Raw genomic sequence first — 24,327 nt, forward strand, 5'->3', positions numbered from 1 at the left:
CCTATCTTTGGCAATGCTGTGTGCCTTCATGATCGCAGCTCCTCCCGTCACTCAACGCGTCTTCTCTCAGCTTTGGGGTAGTGGTGGCTGCCTGCTCCTGCTAGTCTCTAGATGCCTCAAATCTGCCTTGCTGGTTCTCTTAACTTTGTCCACACCTCTAAACATAGTCTTCTGCTAATTTTTAATTTTTTGTCTAGTTAATTTCATAAGCAGAAAAAGAAAGATATAGAGCGAGTGCTCACTAGCTCACATCTGTTAGTTCACTCCCCAAATGCCCATAACAACTGGGGTTGATCCAGTGGTGAAGCAGGGAAGTGGGAACTCAATTCAGGTCTTTCACATGGATGAGAGGGACCAACTGCTTTACCAGCTACCTTCTGGGAAGGGGGGGGAGGGAGGGAGGGAGAGAGAGAAGAGAGGAGAGAGGGGAGGGGGAGATGGGAGAGAGGAGAGGGCGGGGGGGGGGAGGGCAGAAGGGAGGGGAGAGTGGAGAGGGGAGAGGGAAAGGGGAGAGGGCAGAGGGGAGAGGGAGAGGGGAGAGGCAGAGGGAAGGGGGCAGAGGGGAGAGGGGAGAGTGGAGAGGGAGAGGGGAGAGGGAGAGAATCTTCCATCTGCTGGTTCACTCTCCAAATAATCACAACAGTCGAGACTGGGCCAGGCTGAATCCAAGAGCCAGGAACTCCATCCTGATCTCTCAAACTGGTGGCAGGAACCCAAGCATTTGGGCACTGCTTCTGACTTCCAAGGCACATTAGCAGAAAGCTGGATCAGAAGTGGAACAGCTGGCACTCAATCCAGCACTCCCAGATGGGCTGCTGGCATTATAAGTGGCAGTTTAACAAACTGCACCACAACGCCACTGCCTGTACAATAATGATTTATTGCATCTATCATAAAATTCCTGGAATGGACAGAGAGGAAAATCTGAGATGTTAGTTTTTTTCCCCTTTGTATTTTCTAGGAAATAGTACTCAAAGTTCTTAGGAATAATGATGGTAATTCTCTTCCTGTATTTGCAGACCCAAGCAAAGGAAAGAATTTCAGAGCAGATCTCTATTCCTAGCTCCCAAAATCTCAAACCATGAGTGCCTCCTGGCCATTCCATGGGGGAAAAGGCTATTTCTATGAATGGGAAGAAAACAGGTTATATATATTTTTTTATTTTTTATTTTTTGACAGGCAGAGTGGACAGTGAGAGAGAGAGAGAGTAAAGGTCTTCCTTTTCCGTTGGTTCACCCCCGAATGGCCGCTGCGGCCAGTGCACCACGCTGATCCCAAGCCAGGAGCCAGGAGCTTCTCCTGGTCTCCCATGGGGTGCAGGGCCCAAGCACTTGAGCCATCCTCCACTGCACTCCCGGGCCATAGCAGAGAGCTGGCCTGGAAGAGGGGCAACCGGGTCAGAATCCGATGCCCCGACCAGGACTAGAACCCGGGGTGCTGGTGCTGCAGGTGGAGGATTAGCCTAGTGAGCCACGGCGCCGGCCAGAAAACAGGTTAAAACCAAAGGGAAATCTAGGTTGTGTGTGAGAGAATGTGAAGACTGGTTTATGGGTGATTGTTCTCACTGGAAAAATCCTTCCTACCCCTAGCCTTGACCCAGTCTGAATATTTGATATGGTGGCTTTCCAGAAGATCTGCGGCATGGGGCCCCTGTGTGTACACAGAGAGCAAACTTGGGGAAAGTAACTCTTGCCAAACACAGGAGAAAGAGATGCTCTTTCTTCATCCTAATGTTATTGAGACGTAAAACAACTCCCCCTAGGGGCTTGCAGATGGGGTCAATTATTTGTTTCATTTGCTCTTATTTGAGATGAAGATAAGATCCTGAAATTATTTCATTTCTTATATTGGCATCTTAATATGTGTTTCTCCTTTCCTTCATTCTGCAGCATCATGAATGGCTGCTCTATTTTGACATTGGTAGTCTGGTCTCAATTCCAGCCCAAGAAGTCTGCATTTCAATCAGTGTTTCCACATCTTATGTTCAGCACTGACCCAGAAACTGTTACATTCCAAATTCAAACTGTGCAGAATTTTAATCCTCCCCTCTTATGTTCAAATTAAAATTTAAAGGACAGTAAAAGGTAAGAAAGATTAATTTAATGTAAACCTCATGCAGGGGCCATGGTACTCATAGCTTTGTCATTTGATGTCTGGTAAATTAAATTTAGATTATCTTTTACAAACTGTAGTTCACCATCAGAGAGCCCCAATTCTGCTACTTGTCATTTTTGTTAATTACCTGTCAAGCATAATTCCTCCTCTCTCAGCCTAGAACTGATTACAGTGAGGGAGGTATAAGCCGCAGCTCATCCAGCCATCATTTACCAGCAAAACAAGGCAGCTAAAATCAATGTGGTGCTGCCAACAGCTGAATCTCAGAGTAAAATATAGTAGAGGAAGCTGCTCTTTCCTTCAGAAAATGTAGTTCCTTATTGTCTGGCATTTCTAGACCCTTAATCTCCACCCCCCAAACCCCTTAAAAACAAACCAACCCCGTCTATCTGAATGATAGGCAAGGACTGGTGAGTCATGGAGCCCAGCGAAGCACACAAAACGTTATAGGGTGAGAAGATGTAGGTGTTAAACACAATCACAAAAGAATCCAAGTTCTTGCTTTCGGCTCAGCCTACATATCTTGGCTGTGACTCTCCGAGGCACATTCAGGTCCTTGGAACAGTGCTCATTTTAGTCTTATGAGTCAGGGTTTATGCGTATTCATTGAAACACTATAGGAACAGGTGGCATACAAAAGCAGGAAGCAAGAGTGGGCGTAGAGAGTAGTCAAGCATTTTTTTTCCTAGAGAAGGTGGGAGAAGGAGAGGAAGAGGAGGAGATATGAACATCTTGGGAATTTATTCAGGTGGCTTTGTGGGCAGAGTGACATCCACAAATACAATGAGAAATACAGGGCAGGGCCATCCCAGTGGGGGTATAACTCAGTTCAAATGTACTTCTAGTGCCATTCATTGTGTGCTTTGAGGAGTTTCTGTGTTTTTCTTAAAATGATAGTACTTGGGGCCTCTCTCCATGTTAAATTATTTCGGCTCCTCCTTGAGAAGAGGTGAATCATTCTGCCTTCTCTTCTCCAATTTGTCTATTCTTGGGAGACATTTTTTTTTAAGTAATATTTAGGGGCTTGCACTGTAGTGTAGTAGGTTAAGCATCTGCCTGCAGTGCCGGCATCCCATGTGGGTGCTGGTTCATGTCCCTACTGCTCCTCTCTGACCCAGCTCTCTGCTTGTGGCCTGGGAGGGCAATGGAGGATGGCTCAAGTGCTTGGGTCCCTGCACTCACACGGGGCTCCTGGCTGAGCGGGCTTCTGGCTGGTGGCTTCAGATCGGCCTGGCTCCAGCTGTTGTGGCCATCTGGGGAGTGAACCAGCAGATGGAGGACCTTTCTCTCAGTCTCTCCCTCTCTTTGTGACTGCCTCTCAAATAACTAAATAAATCTTTTTCAAAAGAGTAACATTTAGCTATTTCAGATTGAGGACACACACACTACAGAACAGGGATGCTGGAAATCTGATGGAGCGGCAAGTCTACTCACTGACCTTCCCACGCATCTCGCTCATGCTTGACTCGTGCTTTGCTGGGAATATCCTCCTGAGTCACCCTCACACACCGATGATGCGCGAGCCTTCTGAGTTCAGCTTAGGCTTCTGTCTTCCACAAAGCCTTCCAACCCACACGTTTGAGTTTCCTGTCACTGTTGCAGAGTCCATGTATGCTTCGTGCTTGTTTTTGTTTTTCACCTACAATGTAAGCAATTCCAAATGTGGAACCACATCTTTGTTAAGTGTCTTTTAGGGTCACATAGCAGCACGCACAGAATACACAGTAGGCTTCTCAATAAACACTTGTGGAAGCTGTGAATCATCGAGAACAATGACAGCTAGGAATTTATTGTCAAAGAAGACGAGGGAGGAACAGAAACATAGGGGACGTGGAGAGACTCAGCCTGCAGTCACACAGCTGGCCACAGGCTTAAGCAATGTCTTCACCTGCTTAGGAGGAGAATGGAATGTGCATTTGCTTCCATATCCAACAGCTGAAGGGTGAAAAATAACACAGATGGAATCTGTTTCTCAGGCCTTAGTCTTGTCTTGGACCATTTGGTCTGCCCTGTTCTTGGGCTTAGTTTTCTCAGAAGTGGGCTGAGGAAACACCTGTGCTCCTGGACACATGGAGCTGGAGAGGGGGAGATGTTGGGAAGATTAGCATAGGGAGGCAGTTCTGTGTGACTGTCCCTCTAAAGTCTAGAATTTCCAGGAGTTTAGGGATTGAGAAGTCAGTCCTTGACAACATTCTGCTTCTGGAAGGAAGCCGAGAAGAAACATTTGGAGTCAATATCCAGGAGACACTTTGGTGCTCTAGAGAACGTGTGGTTGAGAAACAGTGATCTGAATGTTGTCCTCTGTCTTAGAAGATGTGACTGTGACTCTGAGTGAATCTTGCTCCAGCTTAAAATACAAATATCAAGGCACAAAATCTGTGGGGATAAAGGCCATGAGCAATGTTGGAAGATAAAAAGAATTTTAGCTCTGATGAATAGAGCAAACAGTTACTGGATATATGATATCTACAGATATGTGCATGTGTGTACATATTTACACATATACATATATATTACACTCATATGCCTGTAGGCAGTTGACAAGGCATGAGGAAATGAACCAATCACTAATTTTGGTGCCTCTGCTGGGTGATCTGCATTGTGTTATAAATACAAAGGGCCAATGTGTCCAGATTGTTCTGCTCTTAAAATTAGTTTCTAATAAAGAAAAGAGACTCACTAGAACTTCATGGGACTATGATCCTGGTCAGAAAAGTGCCTGGAAACAGCACCAGTAAGGACAGAGGTGTAACACAGAGGTAGGGCTGCTCAACTGGACAGCTTCTATGTGTGTGTGGCCTAGGCCCAGTTGAGACTCCATTTGCTCTCAAACAATCCCTCCTAGCCATTTTCATGATACCTTCTTCCCTGTTTTATCATCTGAAATTCTCCCTTTAGACTACTGCTGCAGTTTAGATGTGTTCAGATACGTGTTTTGGCCTTTTAAAGCCGATTTACTCCCCATCAATGTAAAACATGTTGCCTTTTAGTGTTACTTAATATTTTTAAATAAACAAAATGTTGCAAATGAAAACATAGCAAATATTTTATTTCAATCACTTTATTGCACTGAGAAGGTCCCTTTCCCATACCTAATCATAGAGTGTAGACTACAGCTCGGGGAACTCTGTCCTGTTGGCTTCTGTTTCCTCAACTCCTGGGATTATCTGGAGCTTAATAGGGGTTCCTATTTGTTCCTTTTCAGGAGTTTGTGGCTGTGACTGAATCTGAATTAACCTTGCACTATGATGAAAACAGCAAAGTATAAAACCTGTGGAGATGTTAAGTGCAGAGAAGCAGACGTGGGAGGGCTGTGCCTTGGAAAGTCTCTGCTTGTCTTCCTGCGTTGGTATCTTCCAGGCGGGACTCAGAAAGCTGCCCTTGGCAGACTAGGTATAGGGTCCCCAAGTCTCCAGAGAGTGGAAGGAAGGGTTTAACAATAATAAGCCATCAGTGCCCACATAGCTACAAGATTGTGATGAGAGAAACAGGTCAGGGAAGTCAGGGTCCTAGAACAGGTTTCAAAGAAGCAGGTGCTGGGCGAATGAGAAGGAAACTGCCTGCTCTGGGGTTGGAGGTAGAGCAGAGAGGACAGTGGCATTGGAAAGAAAACAGATCTTCAATTCCCTTGCTCAGAAAACCTCTACTTGTATCTTCTCCTTATGTTAGGGGCCGCAGTTCTTTCTGTGGGCCCTGCCTCCTGCTTTCCCTCCCATCCTACTCCCCCACTCACAGATGCAGCTGGTGTTCCTGCTGTTGCCCTAACTTGCCCACTCACTGCTGCATAATGACCTTGCGCTCACCTTTTCCTCTCCATGGAACGCTCTGTCCTGGATACCTGCATGGCTTCTCCTTAACTTTGTTCATTCACTGCTCAGGAGTCATCCTCCTGGAGAGGTCTCCTGGGCACCCCACGTAAAATGGCACCCTATTTTCTTCACATCTCTCAGTCTGCTTTCTTTTCTTTGCAATAATCTGCACTGACTTTACATCTACATCGCTGTCTATGTACACACACATACACACATACACACACATGTACAATCATTTCATGCATTACAACAAGGATACTGGGCAGGAGTTTGGCCTAGCAATTAAGAAATATGTGAGTTAGGATGCCCGCATCCTACATCTGAGCGCCTGGCTGCTATGCCCAGCTCTGACTCCTGATTCCAGCCTCCTGCTAGTGTGGATCCTGAGAAGCAGTGGTTATGGCTCAAAGTTGGATTCCTGACTACATGAGACCTGGATTAAGTTCTGTATCCTGGCACCTGCCTTGGGCATTGTGGATATTTGAGGAATTTTCTCTCTCTTTCCCTGTCTTTTCCATACCTATCTTTCTTCCTTTCATATAAACAAAAAATTAAAACAAAACAATGAGGATACCTTCTGAGAGTTGATTGATTAAACAATTTCATCGTTGTGTGAACATCATCATAGAGCATATCTACACAAAACTCAATAATACAGCTTACTAACAGACCTAGTCTATTTGGTATAAGGTATTTCTCTTGGGCTACAAGCCAGCACAGCATGTTACTGTACTGAATGTTGTAGGCAACTGTAACACAGTAAGTATGTAGGTATCTAAACACATATGAACATAAGAAAGCTATAATAAAAATACTTGGCAATGGGAATTGTTCAGCCCCATTATATAAGATCACTGTCATATATGTGGTGTGTAGTTGACCAAAATGTGTGACACACAGTATACACACATACACAAACATACAAACATACACACATTTCTTGTCTATTGTTTTTTCACCCTCCTGCTATTTTGCCAATTCCCAAAACAGTGCCTGGCTCATAGCAAGTTCTTATTGAATATTTGTGAGACAAATGCCTGATGCAGACATGGGTTTGAATCCAGGCTAGGCTATTTATTGATTGTGCTGTCTTGGGCAAATCACTTAATCCCCTAACCTGACTTTGGTTTTCCATAAGCTGATTATACCTATCTCAGTAGATTACAGTAAGGATATAGACATATAATTCCCCCACTACAGTGCCCGGTACATAGTAAATTCCCAGGAAAGGATGGCTATAAGTTTTGGCTTGGTTTAGGATTTTAAATAGTATACCCTTCCTTATCTGTACTTCTGAAATGTTTTCCAGCCCAACTCCTGTTCTGTGACTGTGTCTTGAGCCGGGTGGCAGATCTGTTCGCTAGCATGTTAGAAATGCTGGTTTTCTTGAAATGCTCAAAGGACCAATAAACACCTCACTGCCCTTTTTTCCCTTTTAAATAGCATACCATAATTTTTCCTGGAGTGGGGAGGGGGGGATATTTTGACCTTTGTTCTTATTGCTTTAGTTTATGGAAATAAGGCCTGAGTGAGTGTGTGTGTGTGTGTGTGTATGTCTTGTAAACTCAGGTCTAATCGGGCCCTAGGGGAGCTGGATCTATAATATTCTTTGTCTTTCTGAGGACAAAGCCCTTCCCAGGTAAATGCCTGTGGAACTTGTATTTATTTTGCTCTTACTTGGTTGTGCTACAGAATGGTAACAGTTGGGAAATATAAAAGAAAGAAATCTAACAATGAAAGGAACTAGATCAATCTTAGCCACTATGCTTTTCCTGGAGAGACAGATAGTGCATGAAATTGTGGTTGTGGAGCCCTAGTTTGTTTATGTAAACCACATTTGTCTTTTTTTTAAAAAAAAAAAAAAAGACTCATGAAGAAAATCTAAGAGATGAGTAAAGTAAAATTTATAACCCGAAATATATCAGGATGTGCCAGAGGAGATTAATGGTTATCTTGAAAAATATTTTATGTCAAGCAGTGTTGCATAGTTTTTGTTTGTTTATTTGAGATTGAATATCTTGGGACACTGGGATATTAGTCACATGAGTTACTACTCTCTTTTACCATAAAAGATAAAAAGAAAATGTTTGGAGGTGCAGTTCTGGGAGAAACACAAGCAAAGAGGAGAGGACTGGCTATAGAAAACAGTTCTTTATAAATAATTGATCTACAAAACTTCTTAAAACCGGAGAAATACTATACATGGGGATTCATGTTTTATTAAAAAATCAGTAGGAATGATATCTGCTAGAAATATTTCTGCATGAATATATACCTTTTAGTGGCAAAATTTTACTCATTTTACTTTTATCATTTCTCAGATAACTTACAATTTTAAAAAGACTTATTTATTTGGTTATTTATTTGAAAGACAGAGAGAGAGAGAGAGCGAGCGAGACAGATCTTCCATCAGTTGTTTTATTCCCCAAGAGGCTGCTACAACCACAGCCTTTGACCAGGCTGAAGCCAGGAGCAGGGAACTCCGTCCTGGTCTCCCACATAAGTGGCTGGGGCTCAACTACTTGGACTATCTTCGGCTGCCTTTTCAAGTGTATTAGCAGGAAGCTTGATCAGAAGCTGGGCTGCTGGGACTCGAACATTGGTGTCACAAGCAGCAGTTTAACTTGCAGTGCCATAACACGGGCCCCAGTTTGATTGTTTAATTTTAACACTATTTTTCTTTGCTTCATATCTCTCAAAAGGTAGGATAGGCTTACTTTTTACTTATGAAATAATATCTGGGTATAGTACTGTATTGAATTTCTTTTTATATATTTTTATTTTATATTAACCAACTAATATTTGTACTTGTGTGGCACTATATTGTAATTAAACACAAGTATGTAATGTGTAATGATCAAATCAGGTAATTAAGCATTTCCATCTCTTAAAATAATATAATTTCTTGCTTTGAAATTCATAATTAATTGTTATAGACTATTTAACATCCTTGATTGAAATTTAAGGACACGTTAAACACTTACCAAATGTACTAGGTGTAATTTTAATATAAGGCCAGCTTGGATGTTGATTAACTGTGTGAATTAGCCACTTATTTTCTCAGAAACCAATGTCTTTTAACACTATTTAAGTCTAATTTTATTAAAAAAAAACCTGATGTTTACTACATCTAGTATTTTGGAGTTTTGACAACATTGAAGATGGTTTGGCATAATCCCCACTTCCATTGTCTTGGATATGGCCTTTCATATTCTTTTCTGGATAATTTAAGTAGCCTTGCATTTGTATACTTTAAGTAGACCTCTTTCTAAATGTCTCCCAGTATGCCTTGTGCTCTGTTGCCAGAGTGATCTTCTCAAAACACAAGCTCAATCAAGTAGCATTCAGTTGAAAATTTTGCACTGACTCCTCATAAACCTGCAACAGCCAGAAAGAGGCTACGCTGAAGCCAGGAGGCAGGAACTCAGTTCAAATCTCTCGTGTGGGTGGCAGGGACTCAAGTACTTGAGTCATCTCTTGCTGCCTCTGAGGGTGTTTGGAATTGGGAGTGGAGCCAGGGCTCAAATCTAGATGCAGATGCCTTAAGCAGCATCTTAAGTGCTGAGCCAAACACCACTTCAGTGAAGTTTTGCTAAGGGTCATAGTTAGATATACTGATTGTTCTCAAAGCCAGAGAGGAGGTGACAAAAGCCCTATCTTGGGCCGGCGCCGCGGCTCACTAGGCTAATCCTCTACCTAGCAGCGCCGGCACACCAGGTTCTAGTCTCTGTCGGGGCGCCGGATTCTTTCCCGGTTGTCCCTCTTCCAGGCCAGCTCTCTGTTGTGGCCAGGGAGTGCAGTGGAGGATGGCCCAAGTGCTTGGGCCCTGCACCCCATGGGAGATCAGGATAAGTACCTGGCTCCTGCCATCGGATCAGCGCGGTGCGCCGGCCGCAGCGCGCCAGCCACGGTGGCCATTGGAGGGTGAACCAATGGCAAAAGGAAGACCTTTCTCTCTGTCTCTCTCTTTCACTGTCCACTCTGCCTGTCAAAAAATTAAAAAAAAAAAAAAAGCCCTATCTTCTTCTTCTTTTTTTTTCCCCTCTGTTCTCTCCATACAGAACAACTGGATTTTCACTAGTTATGGATTGAGTAACTACCCAAGTAGTTACCCAAGTAGTTTACCCAAGTAAGCTACCCAAGCTTGTGCAGACATTTGAACCTCCAAGTCTTAGGTTCACAGTTGATGGATTAACGGTGGAGACTTGATTTAATTATGATATCTGGGAGCTGGGGCCAGTGAGAGGTCTTTAGGTCATTAGAGGTTTACCAGTAGAAGATATTTCTTCTATTAGCTTGGTTATTTAAGCTGAGCTTGGCCTAACTTTTCTCTGTGTGTCCTGGCTCACCCTGTGATTGTTCCTTCTGTACCTGTTTTGCCATTGTCAGCTCCACCAGACACTAGGCTAATGTGGCCCCCTGTTCCTGAACTGGAACCTCCAGATTATAAGCCAGAATAAATTTATTCCTTCCCAAGAAGCACCTCTTAGGTATTTGAGTTAAAGTAATGAAAAGTGAAATGATGGACCACTCAACACAGCACATTCTTTCAGGATCTGGTAGGCCCTGACGTAGAGTTCCCAATCCACTTCTCTTTCAGTTATGCCTTGCTTTTTATGGTTGGGCTTATATATCACTAAAGATTTTCTTTATGGAAATGTTTGTTTCAACAGGAAACCAACAACCCAAAGGGATTCTATTTTCAAATAGTCTTTCCACATAAATAATGTGCTTGGAGATTTGCATCTAATCAATTGATTTCAGAAGAATACTTAGCTGCTGGCCGCTCATTCTCAGGGGCTTTGGTGATGTGACCCTTTCGTTCTTTGGTCATTTTCATTCATCAGACAAGGACTAAGTACCTATTATATGTCAGATGCAGTTTAGGTGCTGGGGATACAATAGAGAAAAAGACACCAAAATCCCTGCCCTCACAAGGAATGAATGCTATTGGGAGAAACAGATAATAAATAAGACAGATAAGTAAAAATACCATATGTTAGGAAGAAAAGCAGTTTCATACAATTACTCAGTTTTTTCCCTGGAGAAAGAAGACATAACCTAAGGGAGGGCATGGCACGTTATAAGCATCCCCAATTTTTTGCATTTATCATAACGTGTTTTCTTACAGATATCCTTGGAGAAGAGCAATTTTTTCCAATTTGCACAAAGGTACTGTAGGAGTTAATGGTGGATCTATCGGAGTAAAAGGTCTGCTTGGAATCTATTGCAGGCAGGGAAGTAGTGAAAAGTCTGTGTTTAAATTCTATATTCATTTTGAATTTGTATTCATTTTGAAAATTTATATTCTTTTTGAAAATGGAGCTGAAAGGATTTGTTACTGACTGCATGTGGGACGTGAGCAAAATGTAGAGTTAAGATTGCTATCAAAGAGCCAGCATTGTGGCATAGTGACAACAGCATCCCATGTGGGCACCAGTTCAAATCCCAGCTCCTCCACTTCCAATCCAGCTCTGTGCTGATGAGCCTGGGAAAGCAGCAGAGGATGGCCCAAGGGCTCCTGCTACCCAGTGGGAGACCCAGAGGAGGTCCCTGGCTCTTGGCTGCAGCCTGGCCCAGCCCCAGGAATCATGGCCATTTGGAGAATGAATGAGCAGATGGAAGACTTTTTTTCTTTGTCTCTCCCCCCACCTCTCTGTAACTCTGTATTTCAAATAAATAAAATCAATCTTTAGAAAACAGATTGCTATCAAAGATTTCAGCCTAAAAAACTGGAAAAATTAAGTCATCCTTAACTGAGATAGAGAAGACATCAGGAGGAGCTGATCTGGGGGCAAAGATTAGCAGCTGTGCTTTGGACACATGAAGGCTGAAATGCCTAGGAGACAGCCGTGTGGAGATATCACATCAGCAGCTGGATAAAAGCAGCCACAGTAAAGATACAAATTATACATATTATTCTATGAGAGCTACTATTCGTTATAATGAGTGACAATGTTGGCAAATATGTGATTTCAATCCAACAATTGTAACAACTCCCTCTCCATTATGTACCTTTCTACCTGGTAACGGGAGCTGAATAAACACATTTGTTTTAGCTTGCAATTCTGCCCCAGAAAAGTTTGAAAAACACTTTGAACACATCATTACTGAATGTATATGTTCTTAAAAAATTATAAAATTAAGGACTGAGCTGTGTCTTTACAAATTTAGCTTTAAAGAGAAGAGTAAATATATTCCTGTCTAGCCATTGAATTTTCATGTTGGGAATTTGCATATGGCCACATGTAACTTATTGGTATTATTTTGTATTGCAAGAATAAGATTTACTATGGACAGTATATACTATTATCAATTGTCATATAAACCCCTGCAGTACTAACTTTAGGGTCTTTTAAAATTGGCAAAACAAAAGTATGTAAAATAAAATAAACAAAAGAAATTATTGCTCATTCTGTCAGTGTAATAATCTATTTGAAATGCATTTTAGGAACCAGCCATACATATGCAGTGTGCCAACTCCCTATTATCCTCAAGTAGATTATTTGCAGATTTTCTGCAGTTTCATGACCTGTGTCCTCTAAGGGAAAAGGGAATTGCAAGTTGAATATCTGTGCGTATCAAAGTGCTTCCTAAAGGGCATTCTCATTGATTTCAGGACTTTTGATCGTTTGTAATGTTTCACCTCCTTAGCCTGCTACCTTGCATAATCAAGGGCAATGAGGAAAGGAGCTTGCTGCAGGCAACTTGATGGGTTCCAGAAAAACTAACTCTGTGGAGGTCATGCTTTCTTCAGAATACGAAATCCCAACTAGATTTTTGGGTAGCAAAAAATGTTCTGTTGATTTCCATTTTTATGAATCCATGTTTTTCATATATTGATTGCCATTGTTAGTCTTTTATATTAAATGGCAGTTTACCTATACCTTAAATTATAGTGTTGTGCTTGAGTAGCCTCTTTGTAAGTTTACATTAAAAAATTAGCTCTATTGAGATATAATTCACATATCATGCAATTTACCCATTAATATTTTCTTATTTTCACAGAGTTATGCATAACCACCACCACAATCTAATTTTAGAACATTTTCATCCCTACTAAAAGAAACCCAATAACTACCAGTGGTCAAGCTCCATCTCTCCTCACCACATCAGCTCCAGGCCACCACTAATCTACTCTAATTCTGTGAATATGCCCATTCTGTATACTTCACATGGGTGGAATCATACAACATACGGTCTTTTGTCAGTGGCTTTTTTCACATAGCATAAAGTTTTCAAGGTTCATCCACATTGTAGCATTTATCAGTGTCTACTTCATTTTGTTATATTGATGCATAATAGTATTCCATTGCACTAATATGCCATATTTATTTCATCCATGCTTCAGCTGATGGCCAATTGGGTTGCTTTCATTTGTTTATTATAAATCTCTAAACATTTGTGTATATGTTTTATATGGGTATGTGATTTCACTTCTTCTGAGAATATATATATATATATATATATAGGAGTAGAATTCCTGGGTCATGAGGTAACTAACTATTTGAGGAACTGCCAGATGTTTTCCAGTGTGTAAGTTGACTTTTATTATTTTTTCTATAAAATTATTCCAAATTACACAAAACTTCTATCTTAAAAGCTGAAAAACTATGGAAACTCACATGTAAAATAAAAATCGCAATTTACAATATAAAGGCAACTCTCATTTAAAAAAATTGCAGCAGTGAGATGTCAAAGCAAATTATCAATAGCCATAAATTAATCCATTTGGTTTCAAAAGATTTCTTGTGAGAGTTGAGGATGTTATAGATAACATGCATAAAATTTGTAAGGGATTGTATTATTGCCAAATACACTTTATATTGAAGCAAGGTAATATTACAATTTGGACATTATTGGAGAACCTACTATGGTAATACAGGTAAAATTTGGGGAAAAATTAAATAATAATTAATAATAAATACATATTCTATAGTAAATTGCTCAAATGCAATTCCAAGCCACAGAGCTGCAAAAGGCTTCCAACTTGATGAATGGAAAAAAGGAACAGGTCATATAATTCTTTGCTCTTACAGGCTTAAGTGTTTGTGTGTTTTGATAAAAAAAAATATATCTTAGAGTATAGCTAACTGTATTCCTATGCACCTCAGGCACATTTATTGATTTGTGTTAAAATAACTCCATTGGTTTTTAGGGCCAGAAGTTCATCACAGATGTAACCAGTTTGCCTGAGGTTGGCAAAATATACTGTAGTATAGGCAATACTACAAATGGCAATTATCAGAAAACATAAATATGAACAAATGATGGGAAATGCTAATGATTTTCTGCTCATGTATCACAAAACATTGGGAATCCACAAGAGTGGTTTTCCCTTGTATTGAATAAAATTGTAATTATAAGTTTTTTGCCTCCAATTTCTGGAATGAAAAGCATTTTAAAATATTTCTAAGGCTACCATGGGTCTTCTAGATATCCAGCACCCCCATTGCTTTCTCTGTGTGGATTCAGTCTACTGTAAACAGGTTCAATAACATTGTGCTTGCCAGCGAGACTTCCCCCAGCAGACAAATTTGGGATATTTTTTGCAGGCAAGATGCTGTGACATGGGCAAGATCAGGCCTTCCTTCCTCACCAAATTTCTCCGTAATTTCTTCACTCCAGGTGTTTATCCAATTCTGAATCTTTCTTCATTGCTTCATCTGAGACTTTGGGGGCATTTGAAAAGCAAACTAGTACAATACTCATGCTACTAGACTTCCCTCATGTAAACAAGTGTCCACTACTCAATTGGACACGTTTTCCAGGTGGTCAGATACCTCAAGCCTAGACTTCATAGATTCACAGAGCTCCTCATTATTCATAACAATCTAGATCCCATCACAAGCCAAGATGATAAATTCATCTTCTTATGCCCTTAAAATTTCATAAACCTCAAGCTTTGGAGCAACAAGTTGTTCTGTTGGGCCCTTGCCTTCAACGTACTTTTAATCACAGTCCCCCAGAGCGCCAGACACTGCTAATGAACCATTAACACTTTGTATCATGACGCTGCCTCCTGCATTTTGAATTCGCTCCTTTTCCTTTGGATTGCAGGGTTTGTGATCCTGGGTAGGAAAACAGACATGTCTGTTTCTATAGAGAATGGCACATGAATCACCGCAGTTAAAACAGACATGCTTAGGTGAAACCATAACTCCCATGCAGCAGAACCACTCCTGTCCATCCCATTTCTGAGGTCTGAAAAGTTAGTCACAAAGCCATCAAGTCTCAAAGACAGTTCTGATATCATTCTTGACATTTTCCACTGAAGGCTCAAGAGCAGATCCTGATTCTCCAGCTGCCCTAAAGTCTTCATTGATAGTGATCTGTTCTAACAAATGTGTTGAGCAGTAGTAGTTCACCACTCGGATTCCAACATGACCATCATACACTGCAAAAAATGACCAGTCTTCCAAGCGGTTATAAATACCCACAACAGCTGTGTGCACATCTTCCATCTCCACTCACCATCATTGCATGCTGCTCAGGCCATAATATAAACCATTTCCAGCATCCAGCATCCATGAGCATTATGCTTTTCAGTTTTGGGATTATCCAGAAATGCACCCATGTTTAGTAATGAATGTGCGCCATGCCCCGCACAGCCCGAGCCTTAGTGATTCCCTTTATTATGGGTCCAAACGGTGGCTCAAACTCTCAGTTATTGGCTTTCTGTGCGTGTCCGTCACGGAACCAATTTCCAAGTCCTTTACACAGGTGTTTTTTAAATGAACACGCAAAAGGCTGGGAGGTATCCAAAAAGTGGCTAGTCTTCAAAAATGGTCAACCCAGAAAGTGTGCGGATCCTTTCCATTCTGCCAGGGCCGTGCCCCCTTATCTCTGACCTCTAAGCCTTGAGTTAAATAACTGCCATAAAGGATCCAACAGGCTGGCCAGTTATAGGTGTGGAGGCCTAGACCCACCCGGAATTGTGGGAGTTGGCTACTGATTGGCTAGTAATAAAGTCCTCCAAAAAAAAAAAAAAAAAAGTTCCTCCTAGGCCCTCTCTGGAGGAAATAAACGCCTCTCTTAAGTGCAGAGACCGGAAGTGACGTCACAGACGAAGACCGGAAGCAGGCTGGGGAAAGGTGGTGGTTTTGTTTCAGCAGAGGGTGGAGAGTGGGAAACAAGGAAGGCAGGCACGTGGGGATGTATTGCCATAGCTGACTTTTTTTTTTTTTTTTGACAGGCAGAGTTAGACAGTGAGAGACAGAGAAAGGTCTTCCTTCCGTTGGTTCACCCCCAGCAGCAATCTGAAGCCAGGAGCCGGGTGCTTCCTCCTGGTCTTCCATGCGGGTGCAGGGCCCAAGGACCTGGGCCACCCTCCACTGCATTTCTGGGCCACAGCAGAGAGCTGGACTGGAAGAGGGGCAACCAGGACTAGAACCCAGGGTGCCGGCACAGCAGGCGGATGATTAGCCAAGTGAGCTGTGGCGCCGTCCTGTAAGTTGACTTTTGAAATACTAAATATGCTGCTTCCATTCTCTCTTTTTTATTTATTTATTTTTTTTTTTAGTATTTTCCCAAGATTTTTTAATGAAATAGGGTCATTTGGGGGTGTGAGAAACAAGCAATGCACATGATTCAAAAATAGAATGATTCTAAAATTGAAGAAACATCATAAAGTAAACTTAAAACAAATAATATATTTAGTACAAATATGTTCTTTTACAAATTGATGGCAAAAATTACAAAAAGGGTAAAAGAGACTTATACACATATCATGAAATAGAACAACAGAAAAGTACATGAAGCTATGAACAGACAATAGCCTGGCAGAATTCAAATTAACTGAAATCAAATTACAATATTCAAGCTTAACAGTAATAATTAAACAATACAAAAGAAGCTGTAAATGTCAAAACCATCTATAGGATGATAGTTTATCATAGAATTATACATACTAGCAAAATACACACAAAAAATGGGTACATGTCCTCACCCTGACTGTTGATGAGCAACTCAATATGTTATCTCTCTTAGTATTTTTTTTTGTTTGTTCTACTTAATACTTTTGGCTGAACACTGCAATCAATACACAATCATTCCCAAGTGCTGAAACTTAACTGAAAAGTGATCGCTGTTAAACATAAGAGTGGGAATAAGAGAGGGAAGAGATGTGCAATTCGGGACATGCTCAAGCTGACCTACCTCAAACGGTAAAGTTAGAAACATACCAGGGGATTCCAGTTCAATCCCATCAAAGTGACATGTACCAATGCCATCTCACTAGTCCCAGTGATCAATTTCTGTTCACAATTGATCATAATGATAGGACTAAGAACCAAAGGGATCACATAAACAAGACCAGTGTCTGCAAATACTAGCTGATAGAATAAAAAAGGGAGAGAATGATCCAACATGGGAAGTGATATACACAGCAGACCCATAGAATGGCAGATGTCCTAAACAGCACTCTGGCCTCAGAATCAGCCCTTAAGGCATGCGGATCTGGCTGAAAAGCCCATGAGAGTATTTCAGGCATGGAAAGCCAAGACACTCTGCGGGGAAAAAAAAAAACAAAAAAAAACAAAAAAACAAAAACAAAAACAAAAAACAAACAAACAAAAAACCCTAAATGAAAGATCTCCGCGAGTGAGATCCCAGTGGAAAGAACAGGTCATCAAAGAAGGAGGTACCTTTCTCTGAAGAGAGGAGAGAACTTCCACTTTGACCATGGCCTTGTCTAAATATGATCAGAGTCGGTGAACTCAGGGGGCTTCCATAGCCTTGGCAGCTCATGACAAGAGCCTAGGGTGATTACTGATGCCATAAACAAGAGTGTCAATTTGTTAAGTCAACAACAGGAGTCACTGTGCACTTACTCCCCATGTAGGATCTCTGTCCTTAGTGTGCTGTACATTGAGATTTAATGCTATAACTAGTACTCAAACAGTACCCTTCACTTTATGTTTCTGTGTGGGAGCAAACTGCCGAAATCCTCACTTAATGTATGCCAAACTGATCCTCTGCATATAAAGAGTTCCATTCTCTCTTAAATTTTTTCATTAACTTAGGATTTTTGGGATATCATATTGTTACATGCATATACACACTTTGCCAAGTTGTCATTTAATCATGTTCTGACAATACTGGAGTGGCAAAATTTCCTGTTTTCTCCAGTCAAATGAATCTTTAGAGAATTGCTTCATTTTCGTGGTGCTGCACAAAATTAATGTAGTTAAAACATTTAAATTTAATTTTATTTATTTGCTTTACAAGTAAGTACTAGAACCATATGGTTCAAGATTCTGGAGCATAATAAGATACATGGTTTGTTGTTTCCCTCCCACTTCTGCTGTAGATACCCAGTTTCCTTTTCTTTTTTTTTCTTTTTTTTATAACAGAGTGGACAGTGAGAGACAGAGAGAAAGGTCTTCCTTTTTGCCATTGGTTCACCCTCCAATGGCCGCTGTGGCCGGCTCATCGTGCTGATCCGAAGCCAGGAGCCAGGTGCTTCTCCTGGTCTCCCATGTGGGTGCAGGACCCAAGCACTTGGGCCATCCTCCACTGCACTCCCGGGCCATAGCAGAGAGCTGGACTGGAAGAGGGGCAACTGGGACAGAATCGGGCGCCCCAACCAGGACTAGAACCCGGTGTGCTGGTGCCGCAGGCGGAGGATTAGCCTAGTGAGCCGTGGCGCCGGCCCAGTCCAGTTTCCCTTTCTTGTGGCAAGCAGTGTTACCTACTTCTTGTGTGGTCTTCCAAGGAAGACATATCAGGGTAATTTTAATTTTAGTACATGGGAATATGAGGGCTTTGGTCTAAACTTGGTGTGGCTAATGGAAGAATAGCATATGCCTCAGTGATGACTTTATTTCAAGGTTGAATAGCAATGAAGAGTTTACAAGTTTAATAATTGTCTTAAACAGAGGACACCATCAAAACAGTCTACCTCTCTAACTTTTGTTTTGTCCCAGCAGCCAAACCTCGATCCACCACATTCGGGTGATCATTTCAGTCTGTGAACTTTCCTGAGACATATAATCAGCTGATTTTATACCCTCTAACTACAGGTCTGCTTCAAATGCTTTACTTTATGGAAATCATCTTCAAAACTCCCCAGATTTGCTCCCACCTGACTCCCAAACCTTAGCTCCTTTATTTCCAGGCACACAGACTTCCTGTGAGCCCTTGAACACACAAGTCATTTTCCGCCTCGGGATCTTGTGCTTGCATGTTCTTCCCGCTGCCTGGGAGGTTTTCTTCCGCTCTTCTGTGCTGGCTCCTTCCCACCCTTCAGGTCTTGGGGAAATGTGGTCTCCCCTGACCATCTTAGCTGAAGGTGGCTTCCTCTCCTTCACTCCCCACTGCATGAAGGAGTTTATTTCACTCAGAACTTACTATGAAATTTATTAGTTCATTGTCTGGAATAATTTATTCTAAAGAAGTCTACAATCTAAAAGAAAGACAGGCAAGCTACATCCTGCATCCTGGTGCTAAGTGTTTCTTTACATTTTTAAAGGGTTGTTTAGATCATTTTTAAAGCAATGAACCTACAGCAGAGACTTTGTGTGGTCAGCAGAACCCTAAATATTTACTATTTGGCCCTCTGCAGATAAGTGTCCTGATTCCTGATGTAAAAGAAGGAACTCCAAAGTATATTCAAGGGATTAACAGGAGAATCCAGCAAGATCTTAATTGTTTATGCTTTTTCAGTTATTTGTTGTATATGTTTTATGAAGTATATAATTTTAGTAATGTCTGCATATAATTTATAAATTATATGTGCATGCTAGAATATGTTGGGGATGATTGAAAAAAATTTTAAATAGTGAACTTCTGATAAAAATTGTGATGGCATCTAGGGCTAAAATATATCATGAGGGCAAGTACCATATTCTTTTTCCATATTCCTGTCATCTAATGCATACTCAATATAATATTTTGTGAAGAAATGATGGTAGCAGATTTGCCATTTATTTCCAAATGTTATATTCTAAGTATTAACTAAGTTTTTGGCATACAGAATATTTAATGATCACATTAGCTAGGTCCCGTACCTGCATTTCACAAATGAGGAAATGAAGACCAAGAGAGGTCAAAAATCTCCTGAAGATCACGCTGCTTCAAAAGTTGGAGGCCAAGCCAGATGCTGGTCTGACTCAAAATTCAGTGTTTTTAACCACCAATGACTGTTTCTAATTTTAATTCTTTTGGCTCTTTGTATCCGATACAGTCACTTTTTGAAACTCCCTATGTCTTGAATGTCGAAGACATATCGACTTAGATGGGTTAATCAAGTTTCCCATACAAGTGTGTAGAAATGAAGAAGGGACATGTATATTTGTGATAGGATAAGTCTCCTTCAAGCATTTGTTGTGAGCTCTTGGAGCCAGACTTAGAATACATGACTTTAAGTGTCATTCTGCAGCTTACTAGGCCAATTGCTTAATTTCATTGAGCTCAATTTCTCGTCTATAAAATTGGTCTAATAAATATTTATCACATAAGCAGTTGCAGGCTAAAATGCATGTAAAAGTGATTTTCATGCTAAAGCCTATAAAATATTAGCCTTTCTTCTTTATTTAGTCATATACAACCATGTAGGAGCATACTTTTTTCTGCCCTCATAGCTTTGGCAGTTACTATAATGTGCTTTGTCTAACAAATAACTTAGTTAACTATTTGAGAGAAGCATTGTCAGAGGAAGACATCAAACCCATGCCTGAATTTGACATTCTGTTTCTAGGTTTCTTACCAACCCTACTTACTTGTCCTTGGTCAAAAGTTCACATGATTGTTATTGGCAATGCAGATTTTAAAGAGAAATTGTAGCATTTATCAGCATCTCCATCTCCTTACCCACATGATTTGCACACAGAACATAGTGTTTTAATTGTCATATCCATCAACATTAGATTTACATTAGAAATTACTACTCAGATTGTAACACTGCAATTCTAGCCAGCGCCGTGGCTCAGTAGGCTAATCCTCCGCCTGCGGCACTGGCACCCTGGGTTCCAGTCCTGGTCGGGGCACCGGATTCTGTCCCGGTTGCTCCTCTTCCTGTCCAGCTCTCTGCTGTGGTCTGGGAAGGCAGTGGAGGATGGCCCAAGTGGGCCCTGCACCCGCTGGGAGACCAGGAGAAGCACCTGGCTCCTGGCTTCGGATCGGTGCAGTGGGCCAGCCGTGGCAGCCATTGAGGGGTGGACCAACGGAAAAAGGAAGACCTTTCTCTCTGTCTCTCTCACTGTCCACTCTGCCTGTCAAAAAAAAAAAAAAAAAAAAAAAGTAACAGTGCAATTCCTTCTTATCAGCCTTTAACTTACTAGAAAATCTTTCTACATTCCTTTTCTAAAATCAATAGCTCCTTTAGCTAATTTTGTATTAAAAACAAAATAAAACTCAAAGCATATACTACATTTTCACATTAGTGATATCATTCACATGTTTAAAATACTGAACTCCCAAAGCCTTCAGCTAAATCCAAAATCAAAATTTTCTAAAGGAAAACAAACATGTCAAATCTCTCTCCCAGTGTTCTGATATATTTGCCATGGATCTTTTTTATCTTCCTCCTCTACAAGTACCTGCTGGCTACTCTTCCACTAAACCTTTTTGCAGAAGAATCAAGGTCATGTTTTTCTTTTATTATCTGCCTTTGTGCTGCCTCCAGTTTTAGGGACTTATTTAGAAATCCCCAATACATTGACTATGTTTGTAAAAGCCTGTAAATATTTATAGACTTCCATTTCCTCTAAATGGTTATACCAATTATTGCCTGATGGTCTATTTAGCAATTAATCATGGTCTTCCATGTGACACATTTTCTCTTTTGAATTGAGCCATTATTTCAATATTTCATTGCTATTTAATTTTATATGATTCTGTCTTATTTTCTCTAACTGCATTTCAGACAAATGCCAGGCCCACTAGCTCTTTTTTTTTTTTTTTTAAGATTTCTTTATTTAAAAGGCAGAGCAACAAAAAGTATGTGGCCAGAGGAAAGGGGAGCAGGAGTGGAGATCTTTGTCAGCTGGTTCACTCCCCAAAGGCCACAACAGCCAGAGCTAGGCCATGCTGAAGCCAGGAATCAGGAACTCCACCCACATCTCCCCCATGGGTGGCAGGGGCCCAAGTTCTTGAATCATATTCTTCTACTTTCCGAGGAACATTAGTAGAGAGCTGGATTGGAAGTTGAGTAGCCAAGACTTGAACCAGCACACCAGTGTGGGATGCTAATGTCACAAGTGGAAGCTTGACCCACTGCCCCATGGCACCAGTCCTTGCTTATTTTTTTTTAAAGATTTATTTATTTATTTGAAAGGTAGAGATACAAAGAGGCAGAGGCAGAGGGAGAGAGAGGTCTTCCATCTACTGGTTCACTCCCCAGATGGCTGTGATGGCCAGAGCTGAGCTGATCTGAAGCTAGGAGCTCCCTCCAGGTCTTCCCGCATGGGTACATGGGCCCAAGGACTTGGGGCATCTTCCAGTGCTTTCCCAGGCCAAAGCAGAGAGCTGGAGCAGCCAGTATTTGAACCGATGCCCATATGGGATGCCTGCAGTGCAGGCGGCGGCTTTACCCACTATGCCACAGTGCCAGCCACACCCCACCTTGCTTATTTTTAAATCCCACAGCATGGAGAATTATTCCTGATAATAGCAGGCCCTTTGGTATCAGGCCTCAGTTTCTAATTCATCTCCATTCTTTACTATTTGTGTGGCCCTGGTAGTTTTAGTTACCTCAATGAGCCTTTTTCCTTATCTGTAAATTGAATGATAATATTTCTCTGTTTGATTATGAAGATTGAATTATGTGATTGTGTGATGGACCAGGCCGTAATACCTCATGGTTTTAGGGCTGCCGTTGTGCAATGTGATATGCATGGCACTGCCCAACTGGTGAGCCTGGTACATATTTGGCACCTAGTAGATCATTGTTCTCATGAAATCCTTTTTACTTGATTCATGAAGTATAACGAAGACAAGCTCAGCAGAGGCAGAGTTGAACAGTGTGTGACTTGTGAGCAGCAAAAGAGTTACTTTAAAAAGATTTATTTATTTATTTGAAAGGCAGTGTTACAGAGAGAGAAGAAGAGACAGTTTCCATCTGCTGGTTCATTTCCCAATGGCCACTACAGTTGGGGATGGGCCAGGCTGAAGCCAGGAGCCAGGAGCCAGGAGCTTAATTCAGGTCTTCCATGTGAGTGGCAGGGACCCAGGGGCTTGGGCCATCCTCCACTGCTTTCTCCACTGCTTTCTCATTAGCTGGGGAGCTGGATCAGAAGGGGAGCATACAGCACACAGACTGGTGCCCTTGTGGGATGTCAAAGTCGCAGGTGGCAGCTTCACTGACTATGCCACAATGCCAGCCCTAAAGAGCTACCTTTGACTCAAGGCTTCAAGCATCCATTCAGACTCTGTTTCTCCTTTTGGATGTGCCAGGCAGTTTGTGAAAACATGGCATTCATTGTCTCAGTAAATTTCATTTGAGTAATCAATTCTGATCTCTCCTATGGAAGAGAGTTTTGGAGACGAGGCAGAAATGAGTTCTCAAATCATCTAGATCCCCAGGAACTTTCTTCTCTAACTTTGAGAATTTGGTGTTCTAGGTCTGTGCTAAAAGGGGAAAAAAATGACACAGACTTAATTTACATGAGGGGGCTTCAGAAAGTTCATGGAAAATGAAATTAGTAGATTTATTTTAGTGCAAAAATTTTTTTAATATCAAACAGTTTTTTCCTCATAATACACGTTTCCCTGAACTTTTTGAAGCACCCTTGTATATACAACTTGGGTGCAATGAAAGAAGGGAAAGGAGGAATTTAAGGCCTGGTAAATGACATGTCTGAAACTCCAGTAGAATTTTAATAAGTAGTAAGCCTATGACAGGTAGTAGTTTAAAGCTCTTGGACTGGGCATCTGATGTGGCAATTAAGATGCCACTTGGGATCATACATCCTATATTTGTAGTGCCTGGGTTTGAGTCTTTGTTCTACTCTTCATTCCAGTTTCCTGCTAATGTACACTCTTGGATGTATTAGGTGTGGCTCAATTACTTGGGTCCCTGTCACCCACCTGAGAGACCTGGATGGCATCTTTGGTTCCTGCAGCAGTTGTCAACCCCTATTTAACTTGCCTGCCTGCTGTTTCTTGCAGTATGTTCAATAAATCCTGCTCTTCTCACTCTAAAAACAAAACAAAACCAAAAGAATCCCTGGCTCTTGACTTGCCTGGCCTAGCCTTATATGTTGCAGACATTTGGGAAGTAAACCAGCAGGAGAAAGATCTTTTCTGTGTCTTTCAAGTAAATTAAAAAGCAAATATTTACATAAAATAAATTTAAATAAAATAAACATCAAATATTAAATATATTTTATAAAAGATTCTAAGAATGTCCTTTATTTAGTTGAACAAAAGAAAAGAAGGTGTCCTTGAATAATTCTTCAGG

General features: G+C 41.2%; 1 pseudogene; it reads right to left on the reverse strand.

The window, feature by feature from the left end:
- Window positions 1-14,085: 14,085 nt before the first annotated feature.
- On the reverse strand, window positions 14,086-15,883 carry LOC100355106 (protein phosphatase 1B pseudogene; annotated as a pseudogene).
- Window positions 15,884-24,327: the final 8,444 nt, after the last annotated feature.

The sequence above is a fragment of the Oryctolagus cuniculus genome, chromosome 2 (assembly GCF_964237555.1).
Source record: "Oryctolagus cuniculus chromosome 2, mOryCun1.1, whole genome shotgun sequence".
Lineage (NCBI taxonomy): Eukaryota > Metazoa > Chordata > Mammalia > Lagomorpha > Leporidae > Oryctolagus > Oryctolagus cuniculus.